This window comes from Hydra vulgaris, chromosome 05, assembly GCF_038396675.1.
Source record: "Hydra vulgaris chromosome 05, alternate assembly HydraT2T_AEP".
Taxonomy (NCBI): domain Eukaryota; kingdom Metazoa; phylum Cnidaria; class Hydrozoa; order Anthoathecata; family Hydridae; genus Hydra; species Hydra vulgaris.
The window spans coordinates 35,896,187-35,905,000 of NC_088924.1; the positions used below are offsets into that span (position 1 = coordinate 35,896,187).

Sequence of the window (8,814 nt, forward strand, 5' to 3'; positions counted from 1 at the left end):
GTGAAAAATAAAACCGCGTCCCACATGGGTTCCGCGTGGGTTCCGTGTGGGATTGATGGGATTTATGTGGGACGGATTTTCCCATGTGGTATCCGTATGGAAATTTGTCACCTTAAACCCATGTGGGTAATCCCACATGGGTTACATGTGGGAACCATATGGTATTTACACACATGGGAAATCCCACGTGGGTTTCCTGTGGGATTTGCATGGGAATTAATTTAAAAGCTGGAAACTAAAAAAAAAAATTTTAAATCAACATTGCATTGCGTTACGTTTATATTGTGTGAAAATATTTTATATTAATAAAGAGAATGGCAAGCAAGTATGTAATATATATGTATGTATATAATATGTATGTATAAAAGTACCACGAATAATTTTTATCTTTCTTTATAGAAATAAGATTAAAATTTGTGCAAATAGACGTATTATTAGGATAATATAATAGTTATTTGAATATAGATCTTGAGTAAATTATTTGCAAACAATTAACTGATGCAAGTTGAAATGTTGTCAAAAACCAATCTTGCATGCAGTGTCCCACAGTACCACAGAACCACAGAAAACTGAACCCAGAGGCTTTATTCTCAATAACACTGGAGTACCACAGTGTTATTGAGAATAAAGCCTCTGGGTTCAGTTTTCAAAGTAATATGATCTAAGTAATGTTTAAATAAAATAATATGCTTTAAAATGCATATAGTTATACATATAACTCCTGATAGTTAACTATATGTATAACAAGTTATAAATATAATTTGTTATAAAAACTTATTTTTTAAGGCTATACGTGATCAAATTAGTACCAATTAATTCAAATTCAAGATTTAGTTAACGTTCAAGTTAATGTTCTTATTTATTCATTGTTTTTGTTAATTTTATATTTATTTGTTCAAATTTATAAGTTAGTACTATATTTTACTACAGTAAGAATGTTTATCATTGTTGAACGTGATTTTATTAGTAACTTAATTTTACTATCAACATATTTTGACAACACCCTTTATACTTTAAATGATGACAGCTTTACTTTTCTATTGATGTTAAATTTATTACGTTTCAATAACTCAGATTGAATTTTAACTGAATTATTGTAAGCTTTGTAGGGGTTTGTTGTATATCAAATGTTGTTGTAAATAAAGTAAAAATAATATATATATATATATATATATATATATATATATTATATATATATATATATATATATACACATATTTATATATATATATATATAATATATATATATATATATAATACATACATACATACATACATACATACATACATACATACATACATACATACATACATACATACATATATATATATATATATATATATATATATATATATATATATATATATATATATATATATATATATATATATACATATATATATATACATATATATATATATATATTATATATATATATATATATATATATATATATATATATATATATATATATATATATATAAAAATATAACATTAAAACAATAAAATTAATACAAAATTTCACTTTAAAACGAATACCATTAACATTGTGATGATAATAGCATTAGGAAACTAGTATTTATGTATTATTATTGTACTATAAATAAATAATTTTTTAATTCATTTTATAAAATGGAGACTGACAACTAATAATTAGTTGAAATAAATACAAATTATAAAAATCATGTAAACTTCATTTATTATTACTAAATACTATATTAATGTTAGTCTACAAAGTTAAAATCAATTTAGAGCATTGTTATTAGTTCTTTTGCGATTCGCACTTCCACTTCTGTCTCTCAAATTTATAAAATAGGTGGTCAAAGCTTGCTCAATAGGTAGGTTCTCAGCATAACAATGCTTTTTTCTTACACTTTCTAAAGAGAAATATGGCAAATTGATTACTTATTTTACTTAAATCATAGGGTCATCTTTGCATAATGATGTCAGATGATGACCCGGTTTATTGAACAACTTCACCCTTTATCAAACTCAGTCAATTTTTTGCCATCTCCCATTGAAAATGATGTCAGTTTTTGTTATCGTATTATGATGGTATATCTGAATTGTTAATATAATATAAAAAATGCATATACCATCAATTTTTTTCGGGTTCAATTATACATTTATTCTCAACAGTACTAAAAGTAAAAAAAAAAAAACATAAATTGTTCTTTCAGATAAGCAAGCTAATTTCTGAATTTAAATTGTTTTTCCCTATGATCCTCTACAGTTTTAAGCAACAAAAGCAAGAAGTTTTTAGACCACATTGTTGGTGTAAATACCTCTAAAACCTGCTCATAGCTAGCATAAATTGTTTTACTTTTTTTTTAAATAAAATATTTTACTTTTTTTTTTTAATTCAATTTTTTAATGGACATTATTTTGGTCTCAATATCCCCTCCCCATTGTCAATTATTGTTAAACTCACACTGCCCCTCTAAATACTGGCATCATTTATGGATGATCTCATAGCCTAAATACTATATATATATATATATATATATATATATATATATATATATATATATATATATATATATATATATATATATATATATATATATATATATATATATATATATTATTTTTACTTTATTTACAACACCATTTGAGATACAACAAACCCTTACAAAGCTTACAATAATTCAGTTAAAATTCAATCTGAGTTATTGAAACGTAATAAATTTAACATCAATAGAAAAGTAAAGCTGTCATCATTTAAAATGTAAAGAGTGTTGTCAAAATATGTTGATACTAAAATTAAGTTACTAATAAAATCACGTTCAACAATGATAAATATTCTTACTGTAGTAAGAATTAGTACTAGTTAACAAATTTGAACAAATAAATATAAAATAGCGAAAAAACAATGAACAAATAACTTGAACTTTAACTAAATCTTGAATTTGAATTAATTGGTTCTAATTTGTTCAAGCATAACCTTAAAAAATAAGTTTATATAATAAATTTTATGTATAACTAGTTATACATATAGTTAACTATCAGGAGTTATATGTATAACTGCATGCATTTTAAAGCATTTTATTTAATTTATATATTACTTTAGATCGTATTACTTTGAATACTGGACCCAGAGACTTTATTCCCGATTACACTGTGGTACTCCAGATTAAAAATTTAAAAGTTTCTGTAAATATCCTGTTTTTGTTCCTCAATGTACTTCGTAAGTCCCTTAAGTTTTATGAACCTTATTATATATAAAGTTAAAAGTTTTGGAGCCTAAAAAAAGTTACAGAAACCTCCCTATCTCCCCCCTATTTTGAATTTTTTTTTTTAATAAAACAAAATTTGACTTTTAAACCTGCATTTCTTTGTGGGACACTGCAGTGTCCCATGCATGCATGCTTGGTTTTTGACAACATTAGAACTTGCATCAGTCAATTGTTTGCAGATAATATACTCAAGAACTATATTCAAATATCATATGAACATGTTAGAGAATGTTCATATGATATTTGAACATCACAAATTTAATAATATTGTTGTGATATGTTATATAAATAATTCCATAATAGATTATGATATGAAAATAAGATAGGATATGAAGGCAATGATCAAAGAATAAATTTACTTATAGAAATTTAGATGTTTGTTTATTAGTTTCAGAATATTATATTATGTGTGACCGCGGCCTTCTATAATAAAAGGCCTTGACATCGCGCAACAAAGTTGTTAAACTGAAGGCCAATTCCTAATACTTTGTTTACATTTTCATCTTTTAACATTAGACGAAAGTTTGTGTTCACGCTTTTTTAATAAATCTTTAAAATTTGATTGGTTTATAAATTAGATAGCACAACATCAAGACGATAACGTTGTAAGGTTCAAGGCGTTAACATTGTAAGGTAATAATATTGTCAAACTAACGATAAGTTTTTTTAATAATTAAAATGCCATAAATGCCTTTAAAATACTGTGTATCTTTTTGCAAGTCGAACTATCTCAACTACAACAAAGATATCAATTTATTCAACTACAACTACAATATCAATTACAACTACAACAAAAATATCAATACTCAACTATGACAAAAACATCAATTTATAAATTACTGAAGAATCTAGAGAAGAGAAAAAGATGTAGTGAAGCTATCCCAAGAACTGGTTTTATTGTTACAGACTATATAGCATTATGTCAACTGCATTGGCCAAATGAAGCACCTTTTGAAAGCTAATATGGGAAGCAACGACCTTTAAACCCACCATCTGTTTTTAAAGTATTCCGCCTAGTTGTTTAGCCACACCAGCAAGTAAAGTTAGAAAAAATGTAACTTCAAGCGGTTTTCGAAGCATTTTACCAGATAAGTTAAATGATTTTCTTAAAGAGGATGAACTTATATTTGACGATATTCAATCTTTGTTAAGTGATAATAACAATTTTATTGTTTTCCAGCTTAATAAAAAAAGTTTGCACATACAATCAAAAATGTACAAACTTGGTGTTCCATTATTTGTTTTAGTAATTTTTAATGATTATTTGTTTGTAGCTAACCATAATGGCACAACTTGTAATATTTCATATTTAGCTGTAAACAAATTAAAGTTAATAAAAACAAAATCAGCTTTATTTGAAGCAGTTAGATTTCTAAAAAATAAAGAAAGTTCGCTTCTGTCAAATATTCTATTCGAACACCTTAATGCTATGAGAAAAAATAATGTTGGTGAAGTTTTATATACTTCAGATATTATATGTAGAGCATATGAGTATTTTGCTATGCGACAAAGTTTATATGATTGTTTGTGTATTGACTACAAGTTGCCAAGTAAACTCTGTTGAGATATATTGATAAAACTTTTTTTTCGCTTGAATCAACTTTTGTTGGTGTTTTTTATTGTTGGTGATTTTTATTGTTACCATTTTTAGCAAAAAAAATTAAAAATACAGTTATCTTTCTAATATATAGATATATACTTTGTTATGGTTCTGCTTGTTATTGATACTATTTAATATTACATAAATATTCTTAATGAAATTTGAAATACAAAAAGCATGATTATCTTTTAACAATTTTTTGGTTTTCTTTTTATATTTCTGTTTTTACTAGAGATTATTATTAGAAAACATAGACTGTCATTACACCCTACCTAATATAAAAATATATCAATACAAGTAAAAGTGAAAGTTTAATCGGCCTTCAGTTTTTACGGCATTTTGCGCGATGTCAAGGCCTGTTATTATAGAAGTCTACATCATTGAAAAAGAAGGTTTTTACATTTTTGTTTTTGTTTTTTTGTTTAACTACTTATCCTTATTGATCACTTTTTTTCAGGATTCTTCTCATGGGTTCAAGCTTATTACGCATAATATGTGTTCAATTACGCATAATACGTTAGTCATTGTAAGTAATAAATCATGAAATAATTATTAGTGAAATATTGTAGTCATTAATGACTTCAAACTGGCTAATAATTAAAATTGCTCGACTAATAAGGTTCCTTATTAAAATTGCTTTCTCTCTCTCTCTCTCTCTCTCTCTCTCTCTCTCTCTCTCTCTCTCTCTCTCTCTCTCTCTGTCTCTCTCTCTGTCTCTCTGTCTCTCTCTCTCTCTGTCTCTCTCTCTGTCTCTCTCTCTCTCTCTCTCTCTCTCTCTGTCTCTCTCTCTCTCTCTCTCTCTGTCTCTCTCTCTCTCTTTCTATATATATATATATATTTATATATATTTGTATTTATATTTTTTTTTTTTTAGAAAATGTTTGAAGATAGTTAGAAGATACTAAAAACCTTGGTATTATACAAGCCGAAGCGATTTAATTAATTCTATTGACAAAAAACGGCGTGTAAATCGCAAAAGAAAAAATAATATTTTTAATATTCGTTTTGGATGTATTGATTAATAGCATTTATTTTTAAATAAATTCATTTTGCAACACGTTTTTTAATTTTTTAAAATTTCGTCATAATAGTTTAAGGTAAATCCCACATAGGTTATAGGTGGAAAACATCACATGAAAAGATCAAAAATGCTACACGTTTTGAATACCAAATGGGATAAAGTAGCAAATACCAGATTAAGTTAAGCCTCTCTGAAAGCTTCGATGATTAATTTTAAATTACTATTTAAGTAATTTATAAATTAAAAGAATTTTAAAAATTATCATAGAAGCATTCGGACTTTCATTTGTCTAGTATTGACTACTTTTATACCATTTGGATTAAAATCTGTGGCATTTAAGATCTATAACATGTAGTATTTTCCACCTATATCCCATGTAGGATTTACCACATAAAACCCATGTGGGATTTACCATATGAAACCCACATGGGACAAAATAATAATCCCCATATGGGTTACATATGGTAAAAACCCACGCGTATCCCATATGGGATTTACCATATGGAATCCATGTGGGATTTACCATATGAAACCCACATGGGACAAAATAATAATCCCCACATGGGTTACATGTGGAAAAAATCCACGCGTATCCCATGTGCGCTTTTTCACTGGGTATATCTACAAGCTGGTGTCTCTCACCTATACCGTGCAAGGTGAAAGAGAACTATTATTATTATTATTTTTTTGTTCTTTATTACAATATTTATGATACAGATACAAAAATATATATATAAAAAAAGAAAAGTTAACAAGTCAAGATATCGTTAAGAAATAAATAATAAAAATAATTATAAAGAACGCGGATACTCAAAGAAGACCATAAGGTCTTGTCACAGAGAAACCGCTATTGAAAATGTTAGAACGTTTTCGTTTTTTTATTATTTTTTTTATTTTTTAATTGTTATTTCTTTTTGTTATGGTGCTTATCAATCAAATTACTATGACTTCCGAACAGGTGACTCATGCGAACAATAATGTCCATAATTTACTAGATAAATCACTCGCGCACACTGATTCTAATTTACCGAAAATAATCACTAAGGTAAATTTTCGCTATATATTATTCACTATATATCACTGAATATAATCAATATGATTTAATTTCATTTCCAGACTGAATATAATGCATTTCCAGATTGTTCAAAAAGTTGTGCAAAAGGACCTAGATAGCCATACGATGGTTATCGTTGTGTGTTAAGCCAAATTACTAAATTTCCGTTTACGCTTCTGACAACAAAAAACACTAAACCACTGCCAAATATATAAATAAATATTTTTTCTATTACAAAATTAAATTTAATAATAAAAGTATATAAAGTTCGTAATATAATATTATAAATTTAAATAAAAATAGACATACAATATTACAATAGAAGAGTTCTAAAACTTAAAAACTAAAACATGTTAAATAATTCACTAAAACTAAACATGTTAAATGATTGCTTGTTGATAAAAAAAAAAAAAATAAATAAATAAAAAAGAATATACATTAAATATATATATATACTAATATAGACAAGGGATTTTCAAAAATTTAAAAGTCGATTAGTATATTTTCAGTTAAAAGAATGAGTTTAATTAAGATTTTGTTTAAAAGAATCAAAATTACATTCCTGAGAAAAATCTTAAGAAGTATTTAGAACTATACTATTCCATAAAAATGGTCCGCGAAATGAAATTAAAAATTTTCCAAAATTGGTTTGAGAAAATGGTTGTTGAATTAAACTATTGTTCCTTAAAATAAATTTATTTCCATCTCTTTGTGAATACAAGTTACGAAAAAAAACGGGTGATAGGTGGGTCTTGCATTTATACATAAAAAAAAGAATATTAAAAACATTTAACTCATATATATATTGAGTGTTTTCATATCATATAAAAGAGGCTTGACGTGAGCAAAACGGTCCTTGAACTTTATAAGGCGTGCTAAATGCTTCTGTTGCCGATAGAGTGGTTTAAGTTTAATTTTATAAGTGCTACCCCAAGCAACGTTTGCATAGTTAATATGGCAATTAATTAGCGAATAATATAATTGAATTAAGGTATGTTTATCAAGAACGTTTCTTATTTTGTATAAAATGCCTTTACTCTTTGAAATTTTATTACACAAGTTAGCAATGTGGCTTTTCCAATTAGGATTTTCATCGATATATACACCTAAAAATCTTGTCACTAGAACTCTTTTAATAATTATGTTATCGATAAAAAGAAAGGGTAAGTTTCTAGGCAGCTGGTGCTTTTTACCATAAGGATGAAAAAGAATCCATTTAGTTTTATCAATATTTAATGATAGTTTGTTTAATCTAAACCATTTAGAAAATTTGACTAGTTCAGTGTTCATGTTGCTAAAAAGTGTAAAAATGTTTTTATGAGAAAGAAATAAGTTAGAATCATCAGCAAACATAATTGTCATTAGGTTAGAAGCTTTTGGTAGATCAATAATATATATTAGAAATAGGAGGGGTCCTAATATGGATCTTTGACAAGCTTTTGCCAAGTCAATGAATTTTTTTTTTTTTTTTTTTTTTTCATTATGGTATTACCTCTATGACGTTTGCTAATTTATTTACGTTATTTCTATGAAGTTGACTAATTTATTTTTGTTATTTCTATGGTGTATATTAATTTATTTACTTTTTATTTTTAAATCTTACTTTAAATTTTTAATTCTTAAATAAATGATAATATCTTATTTATTTTTTCTTATTCTGAAAAAATGATCTTACTCTTTCCTTAAAGTTTTATTCTTTAAGTTTTTCTTTAAATGATAAGGAATTGTTATCTATTTTACTTTTTTACTTTTATTTATTTATTTTTTTTTATAAATAGTTTACGTGAGAATAGGGCTCGGTGATAAGGCTAAATTAGTCTTCTTCTTGCCCTGCCAATATTTATTTTTATTTATGTGCTTCGAAACTGTATGTATTATTTAACGGCAAAAAAAAAAAAAAAA

The 8,814-nt window shown here is 26.0% G+C and overlaps 1 long non-coding RNA gene across 2 annotated transcripts; it reads left to right on the plus strand.

Moving 5' to 3' along the window:
• On the plus strand, window positions 1-5,892 carry LOC136080813 (uncharacterized). Of its 2 annotated transcripts, XR_010638659.1 has the most exons (3): window positions 1-325; window positions 5,295-5,363; window positions 5,712-5,892. It is a non-coding gene; the product is annotated as an uncharacterized LOC136080813 (long non-coding RNA). The 2 variants fall into 2 exon arrangements; XR_010638658.1 differs by lacking the exon at window positions 1-325 and having other exon boundaries at window positions 2,886-5,363.
• The last annotated feature ends 2,922 nt before the right edge of the window (window positions 5,893-8,814 follow it).